The following is a 23,036-nucleotide window of genomic DNA, read 5'->3' on the forward strand; positions in this document are numbered from 1 at the left end:
TGTTCAGGCCCATAGTTTACTTTCTTTGACCCAAACCTGATCAAATATTGAAAACTATGCCTGATCTCTACTGGAGTTCAAAGTAGAATCCTTTTGATGACCACAGGTCATTTGCAGTCCCTCAGTTTGCAATCATTTGCAATCAAATCTTTCTCCCTCTGTTATTGAGATATATTCTTAAATTATAACAAACACTGGGTTTATTTGATATCTAAGAAGACATAAGGGTTGGCCTAGATATTTTTGATATGAAAAAATATATCTCCTATTTTAAAAAATCCTAAGTAGAAAAGAGATGGGCAGAAATCCTCTTCCTTCAATATATATCTACTAGAGTGGGCCCTTGTGGTGTCCACTGGGATTTGGTTCCAGGACCTCCCATGGATACCAAAATGTGTGGATGCTCAAATCCCACTAAATACAATAGCATAATAAAATAGTGTCCCTTATATAAAATGGAATTTATATCTTTTGGGGAATATTTTCAAACCTTGGATCGTTGAATCAGCAGATACTGAATCTATGGGTACAGAGGTCCAACTGTATGTTTTAAAAGCCCCTATGAGGCTGTTGTACTTTGGTCACATCATGAGAAGGTATGATTCCTTGGAAAAGACAATATGGTACTATATGATATGATGATACTGACAGACTTAATGTGTAAGAGCAGAAGGAGAACTGATAGAATATTCACTGCCAAGAAAACTGACTCACATCTAAATTAGTCCTGAACTGAACATTCAGCACAGTTTAATTTCTGCAGTTTCGTGTGAGTTAGATGTGGGTGAAGATCTTCCCGCAGATCAGGAGGGGAATGGCTAAACATTTGAGTGGAGATGGATCTTCAGTATTTTCTTCTTTAAAAAGCTTAATTCTCAAAAGTGTTCAGAGGCCAGGCTACCATGTGCTTTATGCCCTCTTGCTATCAAAGTTTTGTCTTCTTGAGTTCATTTGAATAGAAAAATGTGCATTTTGGGATGCTGCTAAAAGTGCTTCTGGAAAAACATGAGGAGGAATTAGACATATGTTGAAGATAAAGCATTGTAATAGAAATTTATATCACCATACACATGTATGCAGATGTTTCAAAACATTTAGAAATTGCCTGGGAGAGGGGGGTACAATGTTTCAATGGCACCGATTTTTGGTTAAACAAGTTTGATGAAACAATAGAAATAGATAATTTTGTGACTGAACTAATGCACATTCATAAATGAATTGCCATTGCCTACTCAGTAAGAAATAATTTCTTTTGTATAGAAACCATCACTAATATAGCAGGGACGTAGTCAGGATTTTGGGAAGGGGGAGGAGTCCAGACTAAGTGACACCATTATAATGGGGCTTGGGCATGGCAGCATGGCGGCACACACCATTCATTGTATCTAACAGAAGTGGAGGGTCTGGACCCCACAGACCCCCCCCCCTTGGCTATGTCCCTGAATATAGGATGCAAGCAAAAACAAAGCATAACTTCTTTCTTTTCCCTGACAGAATTTTTGTGCAGTTGGAGAAAGTCTTCTTTTTTCTTTTCTTTTTTAAAAGTATTTTGTAGCTGTTATTTGGAGCTACAGTTAGTGGATGGGCCTTGAGTTACAGTTAGTGGATGGGCCTTGCAATATGCTTCATTCAGAAGCAGGTTATCAGCAATATTCTTAGCACTTTGATGATGGAATATCCTCCTGCTAAAGGGGTTGATTTTCTTCCCTGACTTTGTAAACCACACCCTTTCTCCTATATCCTTTGCTTGATACATGAAAATAAATCCATTTGGGAAAAGGATAGGGCAGGTATCTAAGGCTGCATCTGCACTGCAGAATTAATACAGTTTGCCACCACTTTAACTGCCATGACTCAATGTTATAGAATTCTGAAATTTGTAGTTTTGTATGATATTTAGTTTTTTTCTGTCAGAGAACTCTGGTGCCACAAAAAAACTACAAATCCCAGAATTCCATAGGATTGAGTCATGAAATTTAAAATAGTGTCAAACTGTATTAATTCTGCAGTAGGGCAGCAGTGTAAGTGCATGTATTCAGATGATACTTCTCAAATTCTTTTAAGATGCTTCATATAGTCAAGTTTTACCGTTGATCTTTCATTTTTTAAACCTATATCCTGCCTTTGAGGTATAGGAAGGTTTCTTTATTACCTTTGAAATATGAGAAGAGTTGACCTTTCCAAAGATGGTGGAATTGCATTCAAGAGGTGTAGAAAAGAGAGAAAGTCTCAAGGTGTTGGCGGGGGGGCGGTATACTTTCCTTCAAGATAACTTTTTTTTCAACACCCAGACTGTCTCTTTTCTACATCTCACCTGTTGAGTGTTTCCAGTCCCCTTTGCTTTGGTGAATACATTCAAGGCAGCGTACAATAATGATATGATTTTATTATAGAGGGTGAGGGGGCTAGAATCATAGATCAGCTGTGATATCTTATGGATATATATTTGGAAACAACCAACTTGAAATCCATGACACCTGTTCCTTAGTATATGTAATGATGATTACCAAAACAAAATCAGTGAAACTGGTGGGAGGTGGGGGTAAGAATAATAATAATAATAATATTTATTTGTATACTGCCCTCTGGCAAACCAATCCGGGCGGTTAACAACAGTAAAATATAAAATATGACAATTAAAAACACTTTATCCCTCCCCCCCTTAAGACAGTATTAAACAGTATAACATATTAAAAATACAATATCAAGGATAAAAACAGCAATTAAAACTAAAAACCCTGATATCCCTCTGTTGATCCTCAACCATCTCTAAGATGGGGCCACGGGAGGAATGAGGGAATCAGGGAACCTGGGCCGGGATGGTTAATCTGGAAAGGCCTGCCGGAAGAGATCCATCTTGACCGCTTTTTTTAAAGCTGTCTAATGATGTTATCTGACGGATCTCATCCGGCAGGTCGTTCCAGAGTTTGGGGGCGACAGCAGAGAACGCCCTCTGGGAGGTTGCCGCAAGCCTAGATTTTAGAGGCTGCAGTAAGTTCCTCCCAGAGGACCGGAGAGCGCGGGGAGGATTGTACGGGAGGAGGCGGTCTCTAAGATAGTTTGGACCCAAGCCATTTAGGGCTTTAAAGGTGATAACCAACACCTTGTACTGGGCCCGGAAGCTGATAGGCAGCCAGTGGAGGGACCTCAAAACCGGAGTAATGTGGTCCCTCCTAGATGTACCTGACACAAGCCTGGCTGCCATGTTTTGAACCAGCTGTAATTTCCGAGTCAAGCACAGGAAAACATTTTCTCCTTGAATTACTGGTTCAATTTCCTGGATTTTTTGTTGAAGCACTGTTTCCCACCAACAATAGCCTAAATACCACTTTTTAAAGAACAGTTGAGCTGTTAAGTTCTATGCTAAGGCACGTATGCACTTTGGAAAGGTAATTTGAAAGCGAGTTGAGCCATGACAAATAGGGACAGCTGGCCTAATTGAATCATTTGATCTAAGACAGCTCAACTTGGTTATCCTCACTGCAGCCCACATTGATATTAGCGAGTGAATCATTAGCCATGAAATCATGTCGACTTTCCTGACTGCACCATTCTTGATATGACAGGGAGTGTGGTCTGCTTTTCGTTATAACCCCAATGAGTTCTTTAGTCTGTCATGAAGAAGAAAAAAGAAAAGTGTGTCTTTGGAGGTGGGGGGAGAACTTTTTGGCACAACAAGAGAAAGCAATTTGCTTCGACATACATCACAGCACAGTTCAAAGAAAGTCACCTTTGTTGTGGTTCAGGTTATCTCTTAGCCACAGCAGAAACCATGTGTATCCGGGCTTGCTTTTCTGCCTATGTTGTCAGCCTTTTGAGTGCATACACAACACAGTCTGCCATTGGAATACAGTACAACCATATGCATACAATAGCTGTACTTTGGCTTTCTGGGGGAATGAAAGTAGAGTATCTTGGTTTTACTTTTTAAATGCTTACATTATCTATATAGATGTTAAGTTGCTTGCGTGAAGAAAATAAGGATGATTTAAACAAAAGTTACTTGTTGATCTTTTAAAAAGAAAAAGAAAAAATCTGATTCTCTTCTGTGTATAGCATTTGGCTCTCTGTCCCTTTGCCCTGGTTTTGCCCTTATCTCCAGTTGAGAACAGCAGCTGTAGTCATTATATCACCAGCGGGATACCACCTATTTTGCACAGGCAAATCATGCATGCACCTGTTTATAAACATGAAGGGAGAGAGCCTATTCACAACTACATTCCAATATTGAGAACCAGCCTTTTCCCTTCATACAAGGCTGCAATGGCCAACAATACGTCAATGCTGGGCAATACTGTGCTTTAGAATTGCATTGCAAGAGGTTTTGGAGAATTTGAAGGGAGCAGAGAAGTCAGTGTTTCCCTCCTTTCCATACTTGGGTCCTAAGATGTTGTTTGACTATGACTTCCAGAATCTCTGACCATTGGCCTTGCTGGTTGGGAAACAATTCATCTAAGGCGCATCTACATCAGCCAGAATATTCTTGCCTACTCCCACCATTAACTCCACACTCCACAGTTATTCTGGGCAGCTTTTTACACATGTATCCTGCTGTGCTACCCAGTACCCAGTACTGGGTAGAGTTGCTCCTCTGAGGTAAAAAATGAGTGCCCAGTGTCAGTCCCACAGCTGGGTGCCTCGTTGTGATCTCAGGAGATTATCACATGGGAGGCACAGCATCCTTCTCCCATCCTTCTGCTATCATTAAACTCTCCTAATCATGCAACTGGGGGCTGAAGATTATCACGTCCCCGCACGCTTCTTCTGGGTGTAAAGTGTAATGGAGCCATCATTTGGTATTAATGGGCGTTCCAGAGCACACCCCAAATGCAGCGTTTGGAACTATATGAAATCCAAAATCAGTCTCCCTCAACTGCAGAAACATAAAGTCCACTTCCAAACAGACTCTGGTTCTTCCATGGTGAAGAAGAATTTGGCAACCAATTTAGTCCATAGTTCTTAGCATGATCCAACAGCTGTAACTTGGCATGACTAGGCTCTGTCCTGCCTTAGTTCAGAAATGGGAAGAAAAGGCTAGATTCATTCATTCCTTCATCTGAACAGATGAAAAACCCTAAAATTACCAGATACTGTCTAATCTTGTAAGGTAAGCAAGGTCAGCCCTTGTTAGTACTTGGATGGGAGACTAACAATGAGACCACACTGCAGGCTATATTTCAGAGGAAGGAACTGGCAAAACCACCTCTGAGCATTCCTTGGCTAAGAAAACCCTATAAAATTCATGGGTCACCATAAGTCATCAGGCAAATTGAAGGCACATGAGCACACTACATAGAAAGATCCATAGGGAATGCTGGAGCCTGATTTGCATTCATTGGGAAACTAAAGAAACATGGTGCATCCACACAAACAGCTGAGATTCAAGTTGTCAGTTATGCATCACCCCCAAAGATAAAAGGCATCATCAACCAAGAGAGCAAAAGAATACACATATACATGCATCAATTTATATATGTTGGTACAAATTTTGCAGAAATACCTATTTTTTAAAAAGTAAATCAGTACATCTTACAAGAAAGGGTAAGGCAATAATCAAGTAGGCATTTGCATTCCTGCTGAATTTGATGTCCAAGGGTCAACTGTTGATAAGGTACTTCAGTTGCCTTCCTATAGTTCTTTTCCTTTAACGTACACTTTGGCTGGACAGACATTCAGATGTACAGTGTCTTCAAACAGAGGACCATCTTCTGACAGTTCTTCAGATAGAGATCTGTCTTTTGTTAAGTAAGTCACATGGACAGCCTCCTTGAGGATAAATCATAGTTTTCAAAGGACCCCAGCTAACTTTTACTGTGCAACTGGTCACCTGCAGAGAATATTGAGTTGCTTCCCATCATCCAAATGTGCAGTACAGATTACCTGGAGTTCCCTAAGAATAATCTCCAATTCTGTCTCTTTTCTGCCAATCTAGAGCATTCATTTGCAACCAGATTTCTCCAGACAGAAATTTATGGGCTTTCAATTATGATATGTAAAATATAAAAATTTACAGATACAAGAGTAGGATGGAACATTTGCCAGATACATCTTGTCACATAGAAAACAGAAAATATTGAATATTTTTCCCCACACAACTTCCAAGGGTACCCCAGTCCTGTTCCCTTTTACATCTGCCCCTTTACTATATTAACTATGTTTGCAGCATGTCGAAGTTTTAACGTTTGCATTGTCAGGGATGATGGGAGTTGTGGCTCTTCACCTGGCCTGGAACTCACCACCTGGTTGTGCACCACGCTGACCAGTTTTGGCCAGTTGTTGTATCTTTGCAAGAGTTGCAGAGAACTGGCTGAAGACCCTGACAAACTCTCCAAACCTTCTCACTCTTGCTTCCACAGAAGTCTTCACCCTTCTTCACCAGGGTCCTGCTGGTTCTTGGAGCTTTACCCAAGACACCAGACAACTCAGTAGTCTTATATAAAAGATCTACTTTATTCTACTATATACAGCTCCAAACAATACTCAACTCCTCTCTCTCCAATCCAACTACTCACAACTACAACCCACACAACAATCCACTACTACCCACAAAATGCATTGGGATGTATAGTCCTTATTATAGCCATATCATGGTACCACCTACTGTGGTCTGTTTCCACCCAGTAGGCGTGTACATCACTCCCATTGGTTCTCTCTGTTCATCCCACAATTAATGATTTCATCATCTCATCCTTGACCACTTTACAATTGTCAGGTGTGTCCAATTATCCACTCTGCAATTCTTGTCCTTGGCATTCAGCACTTGTTAATTGTCTTACCATTCACACCTGTGTGGTTCTCTATTGGCTTCTGCTGAGTCACTCTGACTCTCACATACAAGTTTTATTTCACTTACTGTATGTCCCATGTTGCTTTTTCCTTAACATGCATTGTGTATAAGATTTATCATTAAGCATACTTTGCTAATGCCACTGACAACCAAGAGGCTTGATTGACTTATGGGAGCATATAAATATCCCAGGCTATTGCAACAAGTTACATTTAAAAGTACAACATGTAATATTGACTTGCTACAGTTGCAGCTTGGTTACACTTTGATATAATGACGCATCTCAATTAGAAATGTTGCAATAAAAGGTTTTTTCCACCTGCTGATGAATTTGTACACCAGAAAATAGATCAGATTAGTTACCTTATGTCACCTGAATCATTATAATTATCATTTCCTTGGTAATGCATGATCCCCGAGAAAGTGATGTGCTGTTTATTAATTATCCAAACTTTATTTATATGTGACGTATTTTATGTCCACAGGGAAGGAAATGAAACTTTCTTAACTAAGTAATGATTCAGCAGTACTTTCTGCATATCTACATGACTGGTCTGATCTGGAATAGGCATAGAATCCTAGAATTTTAGAACAGGAAGGGATCACAAAGGCTATCTACTCCAGCCCCTTGCTATGCAGGAACACAGAACTAAAGCCCATCCAAACTCTGTTTAAAGACAGTTAACAACAGCAGCTCATTTCACCTCTTAGGATATATCCAATATCCTAAGTCACTAGGGACTCTGTAAGTCACTAAGTCACTATTCACCTAGGTTTTCACCATTGTTGGGAAACAATAACCACAAATCAGAACAAAATTGGGCACAAGAAAGCCCACTCTCTTATTCAAAACTAACCCTAGTCTCATTCATCATCAATATTTGGCACTCGTGTTTCATTAGTTTGGACCATCCAGCTAACTAGGGATGCAGCGTAGGGATGTAACTTTTTGTTAATTTTCTTCTTGAAGGAAGCAGCATGTAACATTAGCATTTTTCCTGTTACTTCAAAAAAATTCAAAGATTGTGCAGTTTTCAACAACTATTCACAATTTGCAACTTGTTCTGTGCAAATTTTGTGTATGGTTGTTCTATGTGGGAAATGCTGTTTTCTGCACAGAACAACTGTGCACAAATTTTGTGCAAACTCTCATCAGTCCAGGATTCTTCTCATCAGGGATCCTTGATATTTGAGAAACATAAATAAATTCATCATTTTTCAAATCCCCATCTCTACTATGAACACTGGCTTTCCAGACAGAGCTCTTTTCTGAGGCTGCCACGGACTCAACCTGGAACCTTTTTAATTCTTCAAGAAGAAAAAAAAAATTCTGGTTTTTTATGCTGTTCGTATTTTTATAGTGTTTTAACGTAATGAGCTGTTTTTATGATGTTTATACTTTATGTTTTGTATTCTGTTTTGTATTCCTTTTGCTTTGCTGTAACCCACTTTGATCTACCCTGGAAAAGCGGGCTATAAATAAAGTAATTATTAAATTATTATTATTATTATCTATGCAAAGGAGCCCTGGTGGCACAGTGGTTAAATGCCTGTACTGCAGCCACTCACTCAAAACCATAAGGCTGCGAGTTCAATATCAGTGAAAGGGCTCAAGCTCGATTTAGGCTTGCATCCTTCTGAGGTCACTAAAATGAGTACCCAGATTGTTGGGAGCAATTAGCTTACAGTTTGTAAACCGCTTAGAGAGTGCTTAAGTGCACTGATAAGCGGTATAGAAATGTACTTGCTATTGGTATCTAACTGTGACCTTTTTAAAAAAAAAACCTTCAATGCAAAGTAGAAAGAGCAGCCTAATGATTTCAGAAGCCAACACTCTTACACTCCTCTGTCCTAGCTGCTGAACTATTGATCCTCAATTCTATGCAGTTCTCTACCACCTGCTACTGAAGTTTTCACCATCCCCACCAGTTCTGAACAATATTATAATTATGACTTCACTCAAAATGCATCCTTTAACTTTCGGTCTGTACATTCCAATCGCTACACAATTCTGAGGTTAAGTTCAGACATTTTCTACAACAGCTCAGGCAATTGTACATAATGTAATGTTTGGGACAGAACTGCAAATGCTGGCTCTGTCTCCAGCTCAGTTTCAGAACCATGGATAGCAATCCTGCAACTAAGATAAAGAGATCTTACTACAACTATGGCCTAGGAACTGCTATGGTTGGGCCACAAAATTCTTTCTGGAATTCTGTCTCCTTGAGTGCTGCATCTGGCTTTGAAAGGGCCACTGCCCTTTCCCATAGCATTGTTTTTTTGTGTGAATGAGGGAGAGGACATGAAGAGGTGACTAGGAATTTCTCTACATGGTCTACCTGCTTACGGTAAGAGTCCAAGATCCACTTCTCAAATGGATATGGTGCTGGAGCTAAGGCAAAGTGTCCCAAATGGAAAGGACTGAGGACTGGTTCTGACTGCTAGTCAGAGCTGCTGCTGCTACTTCTACTACTACTACTATTGCAGATCTCAGTCTCAAAGGGCTCTTAATCTTAGCAGATGGCGTGGGGAGCAGAATGCATCATTACAGAAGAAAGAAGAGGAAATTATACCATCGAATAATCCATTGTGTCAGTTGCTTTCTGGCCACAAAATGAGCAAATGAGCAAAAAGTAGAATTTCTAGAAAGCAAGACTTTATAATATCCCCTTTTACTTATCCTTTTCTTTAAACAGACTCAGATTTTATATTTTCCATTTTAAGGGAGGTGTCCAAGTCCTCTGATTATTTTGGGTTTTTTTTTAATCTCTTTTCCATCTGTGCATGACATTTTTGAATACTTTGTGTAATGCTGAAGAATTCAAGATTATAGCCAAACAGGGGATGTCCCCATCTGAAAAGGGTGGCTCTAGATTTGTTATCATTGGTATGTGTCTTTAAGTCTATCCAATCATAAGGTTTTTGTAGCAAGATATATTTGGGAGAAAGTTGCTATTGCCCTCCTCTTGGTAAGAGGGCATGATTTCTCCAAGTTCACTCAGTGGTCTTCCATGGTTAAATGGGGATTCAAACTCTGGTTTCTTAGTATCCTAGTACAACACTCAACCACAAAAACTCTGTAGAACTGGTATACACAAGATAAAAAATGTGCCTCAAATGTTGGCTGTAATAATCAGTCTAGGTGAAGATTTAAGGAAGTTAAGGAAAAGATAATAAAGGTCACTGGATTATTAGAGATAGTCCATAAGAAAAAAGACTGCAAGGAATAATCTCAGACTGTAAGCATGACTGTAAAGGAGTAATGAGTAATATCAACAATTTGTCTTTAATCAATTGAAAGATTCATGTTGATAATAGAGTCATATTCTTAAAAATAAGAGAATTTGGGCTATGACATGCCCAGTTTATGCATATCTAAATATAGTTCAAAATAATTTTCCTTCACTTCATGTTCCAAAAAAGAAAACTTTTGAAAATGGTTAAAGAAAATGTTTGCCAATTTTTGGGAATTGTGGGCTGATCGGAATCTTCATGGTTCAGGGCTTATTCTGTGAAAAATTCACACATGGGAAGTTTGCTCAGAAAACATGATTTTCTATTCTATATAGAAAACAGCATTTTCTAGACACAAAAAAACACATACAAAATTTGCCTGGAATAAGTCAACAGCTACAACATTTTCTGTCCAGGAAATAGCATTTTCTATGTATATACGGAAATACCATATGTGCAAAAATACTATCTTCTGCATGGAAAAAATGTTGTTTCCTATCTTAATGACACATGTGTGAATTTTTCCTAGAATAAGTTTTGAATTGTGACTACTCTTCAAAAACTTCAGTTTTCAAACACTTTCTCACATGCCTTCTATTTCAGCAACAGAAGTTATTCCAGGGGAAAAAATACATTTCACCTTACCGACAATGTTCAGGTCCAAAGACTGAGTGTTTCATTAGATGTCGAGATTAATTTTAATGTTTTTCAGATTAATTTGAGATTAATATGCCTTCAGGCATTTGTGCCTCTCTCTAGCAATATCTTTCCCCTCTGTCATCTCCATCATCTTGCAGACAGTGGAAAAAAGAAAATGTATAGTTAAGATGTGCCATGATAAAGCAAGTAAAAGGAGATTTAATTACAGTAAATCATTACATCTCTTATCGTTGCAAGCATGGAAATGTAAAGAACATAAATCTGATGGTGATGAGAAGGTGTTCAAAAGCCACAGCAAACAAAGTTTGTACCTCTTCCCAATTGTATTGTAATTTGATAGACAAAAAGACAGACAAACATATTTCCAAACAGGTTGTATTATACTCAATGTATATGGATCAAATGTATCTTGAACCTATTTATGAATAAAGGCCACTTTTCTATAAAAAAAGTTGTCTTCTTGGAATGTAGTCAAATTAATCCACCATCTAGTCTATATTCCTTGAAGAGATAGGATTTTCAATTTATTAGAAATGCACATTTGAGCATTTGCTAATAAATGTGCTATTAATCCCACATCTTCTAATCCATCAGGCCAGAATGGTATAGTGGTCTGAGTGCTGGACAAAGACTCCAGGAGACCAAGGTTCTGAATCCCAGCTCAGTCACGGGAACCCACTGGGTGACCTTGGACTAGTCAAACACCCTCAGCCCCAGAAGAAAGCGAAATCCCTCTCTGAATAAATCTTGCCAAGAAAACCCTGTGCTAGGGTCACTTTAGAGTCACCATGAATCAGAAACAACTTGAAGGCACACAGCAACACAACAACTTCTGATCCCCGATACCTTTTCATAGCAAAATCATAATATTAATGGATTCAGTGGAAAAATATAATCTGACATATTTTCAATTTCTTACAAAGCTGAAAACCAACATTTTCTTAACAATAAACATGACAGAATTGTTCAATTAAGTTTATACTTTTTAGTGTTATTAACATTTTATTTTTTAAAAATCAGTTATTGACACAAGACAATGAATTACCCTCTAATTTCCTCAACAAGTTCTTCACAGCTGAACAAATCTGACATTGATGCCTTGTGAGCTTATAAGCAAAAATATAAAATCTGGAAACCAATATTCTGCATTCTGCCACCATGAAAAAGCATTTAAGAAGTGACTGGTCTTGTGTTGAGAATAAAAGGAATAGTAGCCCAATAAAGCTAGAGGTCATCAGGTTAAAGGAAACTGTTGTATGTGGGTTTTGTGGGGGTTTTGGGCTCTGTGGCCATGTTCAAGAAGAGTTTATTCCTGACATTTTGCGACCATCTGTGGCTGGCATCTTCAGAGAATCCTGGCATGGGAGGGAGTGGGGTATATTCACTCCCATGCCAGCATTCTGTGAAGATGCCAGCTATAGATGCTCACAAAACGTCAGGAATAAACTTTTCCAAAACACAGCCACAGATCCTGAAAACCACACAAAAAACTATGGAATCCAATCATGAAAGCTTTCAACTTCACATATTGTATGTGGCTTACTTGCACTGTGCCCCAATTCAGTGTTTGTTCAGGAAATTTCCTGTTAAGAACCATTCCCATCATTTTAAGACAACACCAATTCCAGCATTATTCCAACATTCCTCCAAAGTAAATGTGGGCCTGTTCCACAATTACCTGTCTTCCCAATTTTATTTTTTGCCTCTATTTCTGTCATTCATTCACCTCAACTGGGAATAGCCTGGACTGCCTTAGCACTTTTTATATCCAATTAGAGCAGCAACCACTGGAATTAGTGCCAGTCCAATGCAAGGGTATGGCCTCAATGAAAGTGTCCAGCTAAATTTCAGACTGGAATTGAACAAGCAGCTGTCACACTGCAAGCGAGGGCAGAAGTTGATCTATCTAAGGACTTGTAATGCCAAGATGCAATATGGAATACCAGAAATGAATGAGCATTATCTGAGGTGTTCTCTGTTTGTTAGACCACATCAAAAATATAGCAAGATAAGAAATACGTACAACCATGCACCATGCACCATCAGACTAAGTTTCATTTAATCCAGCATCCTATTTCCAATCAGATGCTTTTGAGAAGCCCACAAGTATGGAAACAAAACAATAGTTTTCTTTCCCTGCTGACTACCAGAATCTGGAATTCAGGGCTATACTGCCCATAAACTTAATGAACAAGTTTAGTGTTACTTCATGCTTTCTTTACTGCTTTATTCTCTTCTACTTTCTCTAGCTGGAGGAAGTTATCAACATGCCCTGCAGATGTGTGACTGATAACAGACATGGCCTTCTTCTGTGTCAATCAACTCTTTGCAGGTGTAATTTGTTAACTTTCTCTAGCTGGAGGACAGGCCAGTAGCATGGCAGACACTGAGAATGTGTCCCAGTCCTATTACTGAACTTATTTCCTTATAGATTTGATTACTCATGAAGCACATTGTGCAGCATACCACGTTTTGAATATTTCTTACTGCTTTCAGCATTAAAAACCAGTTTGATATATCTGATTTGTTTCTCTTTGGGCCAGTTTTAGCTTTTTTAAATTATTGTAAGATGCCTTGAACCCCATCTTGGAAGAAAGGAATAGGTTTAATTAATAAATAAACATAGAAGCACTATTTAGTTGTCATGATTAATAGCACAAATAGGTCTGTGATCCATAAGCCTGAATTTTTAAAGCTATAAATATAAAACTGGACAGAACCGTCTTTTTAGGTAACATACACTTACCTTTGTAAGGATCCATTCACAAAATGCTTTGTGAATGGTTTCTGGGGTCTGCCTTGTCAGACCTCACCTGGAATGCTTTGTCCATATCTGGGCACCTCAGTTTAAGAAGGATGTTGATAAGCTGGAGTGTGTCCAGAGGAGGGTTACCAAACTGGCAAAAGGTCTGGAAACCAAGTCCTATGAAGAGTGGTTTAGAGATGTTGGTATGTTTAGCCTGGGGAAGAGATGGTTAAGGGATGACATGATAGCCATGTTTAAATATTTGAAAGGATGTCATGTTGAAGAAGGAGCAATCTTGTTTTCTGCTGCTTGAGAGATTGTGGAGCAATGGATTCAAACTACAAGAAAAGAGATTCCACCTCAACATTAGGAAGAACTTCCTGATGGTAAGAGGTATTTGACAGTGGAACATGTTGCCTTGGAGAATAGTGGAGTCTTCTTCTTTGGAAGTTTTTAAACAGAAGCTACATGTCCATCTCTCAGGAGTGCTTTATTGTGTATTTCTGCATGGCAGGACATTGGACTGGATGCCCCTTGTTGTCTTTTCCAACTCTATGGCGGGGTACAGGCCGCCGCCAGTAGGTCCGCGGGGGAGCCGGAGCCTTCAGACGGCGCGGCTCCCACGCGGACCGAAAAAGAAGCTCCAAAATGGAGCTTCTTTTTGAGTCGCGTTTGTGGTGTAGCGAGGCGCCAGGGGTGCACTCGCTACGTCATAAAGGCTGCGACACGTACGGACGCTCAGCGTCCGATACGTAAAGATGGCGGCGCCCATATGAACAGGGTGCCGCCATCTTGTACGTATTCAATACGTACTAGGGTTAGGGGGGCGCGGAAGCACCGCCCCTTCCTAACCCTAGTACGTATTGTATACGTACTATTTGGCGTTCTGTAACCCACCTATGATTCTAAGATTCTATGACAAAATATGGGTGAGGGGGGTCTGTCCCTTGAATACAACTTGAAAAATGTTGCAGCTACGTAACATTCCCCAAAAGTAAACATCAAATTCTTTCTATTTTATTCATTGTAATGTTTTCCTGTGCAAAGGAGAGCTAGGGAAAAAAAATTCTCTTTTTGCAACTACAGCTTCCAGAATTTCCCAGCTAGCCTAACCAGTGATGCTAATCCTTGAAGGTGGAGGGAAGGGGATGTAATTTTTTAAAGGTAACTTTCCAAAGCTTTTCACAAAACTTGTTTTATGAATCTATCCCATAATTTGAATTCTTGTGCTATGCTATGATACCAGCAGAGCTTTCTCTTGTAACAATCATGTAAAAATTTACATAATTACAAAAGAATAAAAAATATTTTAAAAATTGGAGGGACTTTTACATTTATATAAACAAACATTTCTGTAATCAGATTGTGTCTCTGGACTGGCTGGTGAGCTTCGGGAACTTGTTTTGGCATGTGACTTTAAGCATCATGTCTATTAGTACCATTAGTAGCAGCAGCAGCAGCAATCTTTGGTTGCCATCCTGTTAGTGACTTCCCCCAGTGTAAAGCCAACTGATACTTGTGTATGTAATTCTTTGGTCACTGCAGAGCTTAGAATTCTCTACCACCCATATGCAATGTCTTAACCCACTTTTTAACTACTGTAGCCTCTCCAAAACATCAATTCCCTCTCTGGTGGAAAGTTGTGTCAAGCATAATCTTCAGGTCTTCCAGTGGTCACTCTAGAAGTCCTGGAGGATGCCTTGTTGCTGTACGTCCAGCTGTAGGAATGTATCTAGCTGCTTTTCTGCTGCACCCTGACTCTCCACCAGCCAGTAAACTCGTGTTTTGTGTGGGAGCTTCCCAATTAAAATGTGGGTTGGGGTCTGAAGGGAGACATTCTGTAGTTCTGCATGTGTAGTACTTTATCATCCATTTCCTAGTCCAGCATCAAAGCTCTTATATTTTCAAGGAGGCCAAGACAGCATATATGGCTTTTGTCCTATTTTTATCACAACAAAACAATCCTGTGAGGCAAGTTAGGTTCTGACACAATGACTGATTCAAAGTCACCCAATTATTTTATGATGGAGCAGATATTTAAATCTGGGTCTTCCCAGTCCTAGCCCAATGCTCTAGCCACTAGACCTTGCATGGCTTCTCATAAGTTTCACACTCATAAGGTTTCACACTTTTTGTCCCATAGGTACCTAGCTTTAAAAGCAGGATAATTCACTAGCCAGCTAAAATCACTACATTCAGAAAAAGAATCACAGATGGAGGACAGAGAATCCATGAAGATGCATATGACACTAGATGATACTTGCTGTACTGCAAGAAAAATACTTAGTAACACTGCAACCAAATAAATGTAAGAAATCCTGAAGCACTGGATATCCAGTTTAGCATCTCATAACTCTCAAATGGAAAACTGTCATTCTGAGTAATAAAATGCAAACATAGTAATAGCACCAAAATATTTGCCAAATAGACAACAATAAACAAACTATTAACACAGGTCTGTTGACTTGAACAAACAGAATGTGATAGACCAGCTGTTAGCTTTAGCCTTCTCGTAAAGAAAACCTTTGTGAGTCACTTAGGGGTTTATGAATTAACAATGTTTTCCTCATTGCTAGCACAAACACATGGATTTGTTCAACATTCCTCATTGCTTAGCATATATTTAGATGATACATCAATGCAGTGACAAATCACATAATTTCAGGAGGCAATGCAAGGTGCTCTGGTTTCAAGGAACCTTCAGTATTGTTTCCCATATATGCTAAAAAAAAAAATTAAAAATGAGGCTATATATGACTTTGTCCTAAATCGTAATCCCCAGATCCCCTAATCTTAGCAAATTTACTTAGAAATAACAGCAAGAAAATGTTCCGCTCACACCAATACTCACGAAATTATACTGCTGAAATGAAGAAAGTATGGTATAATAAAGAGCAGTTTGTTGTAGAGTTGAACTGCACCTCTCAAAATTTTTAATGCCAATATGAACTCAAAAATAGTTTTTTCCATTTTTGGACTATTGTGTGGAAATACTCTGAGCTCAGTTCATTTCAAATATTTAAAAGTGATTCCTGGGCTCAGAATTCCTCAGTGATAAAAGTATGTCTTATGGACCAAACTCCAACTGATGGAACTCTGAGTTCTAGTTAAGAAAGTAAAAAAAGTAGACTACAGACTTGAGGTCTACTCATCCCCTGCCTTAAAATCACTTCCAGTATTGAATAAGGATAATCAGCTGCCACATAGGCTGCACCTGCACTGCAGAAATAAGCCAGTTTGATACCACTTTAACTGTTATGGCTCAGTGCTATAGAATTCTGGAACTTTAGTTTGTTGAGGCAAACCAAACCATGGGTTGTGGCAAACCAAACCAAACATGGGTGTCCCAAAACAGGATCAGCTGTACAGTGGGTTCTTAATATCCATGGGCTTGTCATCTGTGGATTTAAACATCCACAGATGGTAAGCCCCATTGATTTCAATGGATTTTAACGGTGCCTGTAATTAAAGACAATGGGACTTGTGGTCCTGCATTCTTTTTTATCCAGTTGTCGAGGGGGGGGGGTAGGAATGGATCCCCATGGATAGGAAGGATGGACTGTAATACAAAACTTCTTTCATTTTGGGATTAATCCAAAGATGCTAACAATAGTGCTTTATTTGGGTAATAGAGGCCCAAGATAGATGCGCCAAAAGGGGCATGGCGGCGGTGATACTAGGGTTCCGTATGGGCCAGACCCCTAGTATGTAATGGCAGTGGCCTGATGGCGGCGTCGTATCCACATGGCTGCCGCCATTTTCACATAATGGACGCATAGCATCTGCACGTCGTGGTGCATTCATTACATCACAAGTGCACCATTGGCGCACTCACGACGTAACCCAGGCACCAGTAAAACCAGATTCTTTTAAAAACCGGGTTGTTTTAACTCCAGAGGGACGTCACGCAGTCTAGCGGCGTCCCTCCAGAGTTAAAATGGCTGCCTGAAGACCTTCATTTTCTGTGTGTCTGTCCTGCGCCAGAGCTTCTTATGTCAGGAAAAAGTCATATAAATTCACTCCAAACTTAAAGCTGAAGAATTGTAATATAACTTTTGACAAAAGTAGCATGCAATTGTGTGTGTGTGTGTGTGTGTGTGTGTGTGTGTGTGTGTGTGTCAGTCATTGTGGCTGATTTTTTGTGTGTGCACACTATCCTACCCTTTCACCAAAATATCAGAGGAGCTGCAGTCACTCACTCTTTTTAACATTTTTAACAAACCTGTGGAGTAGATTTGCCCATTGTGGTGATATTGGCCTACTTCATCCACTGAGGTTTTATAGCTGCCTTGGAATTTGAACCCATGTTCTAATCTGTCAGTCTGTAACAGGGGCATTTTAAAAAACCATGAACACTCCCTCCTATCCAAAACCACAATCCAGATTAGGGGCTGTACACCAGGTAGTAGTCTTTAAAATATTCAGGCAGTTTCTAGTGTTGTCACATTTAGTGTGGCCTTACAACTTGGAAAGCAAAGGAGGTACTACATAGCTAACTCCAGATATTTATTCAGAATGTTTCATTTTACAAAAAGATTCAGAATGGAGAGAAATATCTGCCAAGCAATTTGGTTCAGTCAGAAGGCTCACTGCATCTCTAAACTCACTGCATCTGGTCAATGGGGCCTAGAATACACCAATCATTCAGATGGTACCATGTGCCCCCTTTTCTGGATCTTGCATCAAGAAGGGTGTTGGAACTGCTGGCCCATAGGGCCTTTCACAACTCTATAATTTTATGGTTCATTAGGCAATTAGAGATATACCATGTCACCACTATCCATTCACTGAACCATGCTAACGCTCAGTACCTTCCATTAAACTACTATAGCCATCTTTCTCCAGATGTCTTGGGTCAAAACTCCCAACAGGAGTATGAGCCAGTAGAGAGCATGGGAGCTTTAGTCTTATGCATCCAGAGAGTGTCCTTTTGGGGAAGGATGAACTAATAAATTGCTGCTGTAACAATTAAGTTGCAATATCATGTATTTCAGTCAATAGATGAAGGTTTCAAGAAGAAGTGTTGCCTTCCCTCTTTTGCACATCTGGGTCATTTCAGGGCATGATGTCAGAACAGTCTCTACCTGGAGACTGTTCTGCCACCTGAGTGGTGGAAGTGGGAAGTACTATTGCAAGGATCTCTTTAATGGAGCCATACTGTTGAATGTCACGTTCCAGACAGGCAGCATTTCCATGGGATAGTACAAAAGTAGACTGCATGCTGTTGCTAAGCAACACCACATGCCAACTTAACTTGAATGGAAGCCAATGGAATCAATAGAAACCAAAGGGCTTAAGAGGAGAAAGAAGACTCTACCCAGAATACCAAGTTCTGCCCTCTGTAACGGTCATTTGGCAACACAGCCATATTGTACTTGCTGGGGTTGGACTCCATACAAGTATGCTGCCACTCTGCCAGTTATTCTAATCCTGCGTTCAGTTACACTGATTGATAATGGCAATATGTTAATTATAGTATTTGTTCATGAATTGTGAATTCAGCAAGGAGGAACACATTGCTGCACAAAATGTTCTACTCACTCCAATATGCACCCACCCACTTATTTTCTTTCCTGTTTGAATATTACAATCCACTTGTCTGTCACAGCACATACTTTTTTTAAAAAATCATTAAACTTGTGAAGTAGCCTTAAGGACATTAATAATATGGTTTTGATTCAATAGAAATTCGTTGCATACACACACTATATATATATATATATATATATATATATATATGGCCAGATTTATTTCAACATTTTGTGAGGATGTGTAATTTTTTGTCCAGAATGTTTCATAATACAAGTGCATTAGTTTGAATGCCATATAGAAATTATTGGTACATGTTAGGAAAATGTACTTGAGCGCTATTTTCTAAATGTCCATAGCAGCATTTGACTTTCCCCCTGTACCACAAGGCATAAGGATGAAATAAAGGTATCACTAAATAATTAGACAGAAGAAATAAGGGATGAAGCCAGAATGAGAAGCCTAAGGAATGATCAGCATTGTCTAATCCCTCTCACACTGTGTTAATGCCCAGAGAGACACTCTAAAAATAATTGCTAGCTACTGCTATAGTTCCATGTTCTTCCCAAGTAATTAATTACTATTACAGTTGCTATTTTTATAAGTATCTCTTTACTTTTGTGTTTCATGAAAATAACTAAGAGTTACCTTATGTAACTCTTAAAAAATCTGCACACTACTAGACACTAGCCTATAAATCAAAACAAGCATGCTCCTATCAGCATCATTGTTACTCACTGGTAGCATGAGGAAAAGTACTTCAGACATGTGATATTCTGCCTCCACACCCCATAACTATAAAAGGAATTATAGTTATACAATAAAAGAAAGCAGTGAATTTATCCAATGTTACATTACAATTGTTGGCATACCTTAGTCACTGCAAAAGGGAAATAAATACAAGCAATTGGTTATTTCTCACCATGGCACTGCTTTTCTGCGATGGTGGGACTGTGTGCTTCTGTGAGAAAAGAGGCTATGCTGGCAGAGGCAGTGTTGCACGTAGGTTTTATCATGTCAGACAGGCTTTTGCTAAGAATCTGATGAATTGTACCAACAGCTGCAGTAGTGCAGGGTGACACTGGTGGAAGACCTCTTCAAGACAAGTCAGTGGCACCATAACTAACGCTTCTTAGTACTGTACAGAGGGAAGCATAGTAAACCTTCTTTTGAAGACCTTTTACCATGAAAACCCTATGATGAGACAATCCAAAAATAAACACAAGCACTCAATGAGCTACTAGGGTAAAGCAGAGGACAACTACAAGTAGCACTGTGGCTAAAGACGCAACTGGATAAGCTGAAAGGACATTCATCTGTTGACATGCTCAGAGGGAAAGGAAAGTCCAAACTGCACAGTTCATATTGTAGGAACATGGAATGTGGGAAGAAGTATATATCAGGGGAGGCTAGACATTTTAAAGCAAGAAACAGTATGTATAAAAATTACAGTCGTGGGGTGAGCAAGCTAAGTGGACAGGAAAGGGATATTTTAAATCAGATAGTTGCACAGTATTTTATTCAGGAAATCAAAATGTAAGAATTGGGGTAGAATTACTAGTGAGGAGAGATGTTGCAAAAACAGTCACAATTTATAATGCAAAATCTGACTGAATCATATCAATAAAATCTCAGGAAAAACCCAGAAATTTAGCTTCTCAACATCCTTTTTGAATTGTGGTGCCCAAAACTGGACACAATATTCCAGGTGAGACCTCACAAAAGTAGAACAGAATGGCAATAATACTTCACTTGATCTAGACACAATACTTCTATTAATGCAGACTAGAATCGCATTGACTTTTTTAGCTGCTGCATCACACTATTGACTCCTGTTCAACCTGTGGCCTAGTAGGACTCCTAGATCCCTTTCACATGTAGTCTTGTTAAGACAGGTTTCCCTCATCTTATATCTATGCATTTCAAATTTTTTTCCCCAAGTGCAGTATTTTACATTTCTCTGTGTTAACATTCATTTGTTAGCTTTGGCCCAGCTTTCTAATCTATTAAGGTCATTTTGAATTTGATCCTCTTGTTGTTAATCATAGGCAATTGGAATGAAAAAGTATCTAATAGGTTTTCCCACAGCAATGCCCTTATTTGTATTTATGTCAATACTTACAATCCGCTTGGGTGAAATAGAGGTGAAATAGAGGCTACCACAGGTTTTACTTGTATTTTTAAAATATCGTTTCCCACACATCAATCAAAAAGGTTCTGAGTGCAGTTTACCAAATCAGTAATTAGGGCTTACAATCTAGAGGACATACCAACACAAGAAAAGGAGTTGGGGGGGGGGAGTGAGGATGGCGGTTGTGTAATAATTTGGTGAAAAATAGGTTATGTTGTATGTATTGTATTGTATGTATGGTATTATAAAATTAAATAGAGTTTTTAAAATATTAAAAAAAAGATTGGACCACTGAGTGCAACTGTTTCAGCACTGATCGGAAAGGACAACTCAATGATGCTTTTTCACATGGCAGTTCACACAAGCAGCTATTTCAGCACTGGTGTACCACCAAGCTCATTTCAACACAGGCATTGGAGTGGCCAAAGATGATCGAATAAAAAAAAGGTGAGTGGGGAAAGCAGTCACCCCTTCATCAGATCACTTTTGCCACTCACCCTCCTTTCACCTGATAGCAAACTTTTTGTTTAATCACTTTCCACACACACATCCTATCCTTCAGCCACTCAGGAGCCTATGTGGAAATGGGCTTGGCAGTGCTGAAACAGCTGCTTGTTTAAATTACCATGCTGACAGAATAGGATTGAATTGTCCACTCCCACCAGTGCTGAAACAGCTGCCACGCTAAGAATTGTGTTGAGTAGTCGGCCATTATGAAATGGCCACAATCAACTGGCCATACTAAACAAGCCATGCTGAAATAGCATTGCTGAAATGCCTGCACTGAAGTGGCCACAATCATCTGGCTGTGATGAATCATCCCATTCTGGTTTCCAGATGGGAATGCTGTATATTGATTCTGCATCCAATTGTGCTCACTATTGCACTACATCTTGCACTCTTTCCAGGCTGTATTGTATTGTTTTGTTTGCCTAGACAGCTCCTCTTTATTTTTTTTCCATTATTTCTCTTCTTTTATTTTTGTTTGCATGAGTTCTTCTCCTCTCCTCATCTCCAGGACATGATGTTTTTGATGTACCTTTTCTCCTGGTATTTGAAAATGAAATACCATGACTGAGAGCTGAATATTCACAGGTCACCCTTTATTAAAAAATCTGTTTTACAGGTTGTGTAGCATACTCAGCAAAGGGGTTAGTTTGATGGATTTTTGTCTTCGAAAATTTTTGACTTAACTCATTGCTGTGTCTCGCTCAACCCCACTCCCCAACTCTATGTGTACTGTACATGCTCCATGACATGGAATTGGGATAATATGCCATGTTGTTACTAGACAGAGGCTATCATCAATCTAACCTAGAAAGTTCATTAATGGGTGCTGCCCTTCTTGTCTTTATTACATACATAATAGATGTCCATAACATGTAACAGTTAGGTTTTTAATGCTGTGTTGCAGTCACTGATTGATTCACTGTAGTTCCACACTGGGCACCAATTTCAGACTCCAGCAATCTTTCTCCCCAAAGGGGCAAGCATTTCTCTTGGAGTGGCAGAAAGGTAAGGACAACATGGCAGTCTTCTTTTTGGACTTCACTGGTCTTTGTCACTTTGTGTTAGAATATTTCTAAAATCCTTAAATTAAGAATTTTTTTTCTGTGAAACAGACAGGCCATTGTCACTATATGACATGGTTGAAGAGAGGTAATCTTATGTGTCAACATATATTTGTAGCTTGATGATTCTACCTCCAAAACGTTATGTTTTCATAAAGCCTCTTATGGTAAAGACAGATGTAACATTTGAAGTGTGGAGAAAGTGTCTAAGTTCAAGCATCCCAACATTTTTGTTTGAAGGGCACTGAATAAATGGTCAAACAGTGTCGACTGTGTTTAGAATATTTGTTTAACCTCACCTTCCTTAACACCAAGGTCCTGCCAAAGATTCTTGTGATTGTATGACAAATGTAAATGTTTGCAATAACAATCAAATGG

This window comes from Sceloporus undulatus, chromosome 4, assembly GCF_019175285.1.
Source record: "Sceloporus undulatus isolate JIND9_A2432 ecotype Alabama chromosome 4, SceUnd_v1.1, whole genome shotgun sequence".
NCBI lineage: Eukaryota > Metazoa > Chordata > Lepidosauria > Squamata > Phrynosomatidae > Sceloporus > Sceloporus undulatus.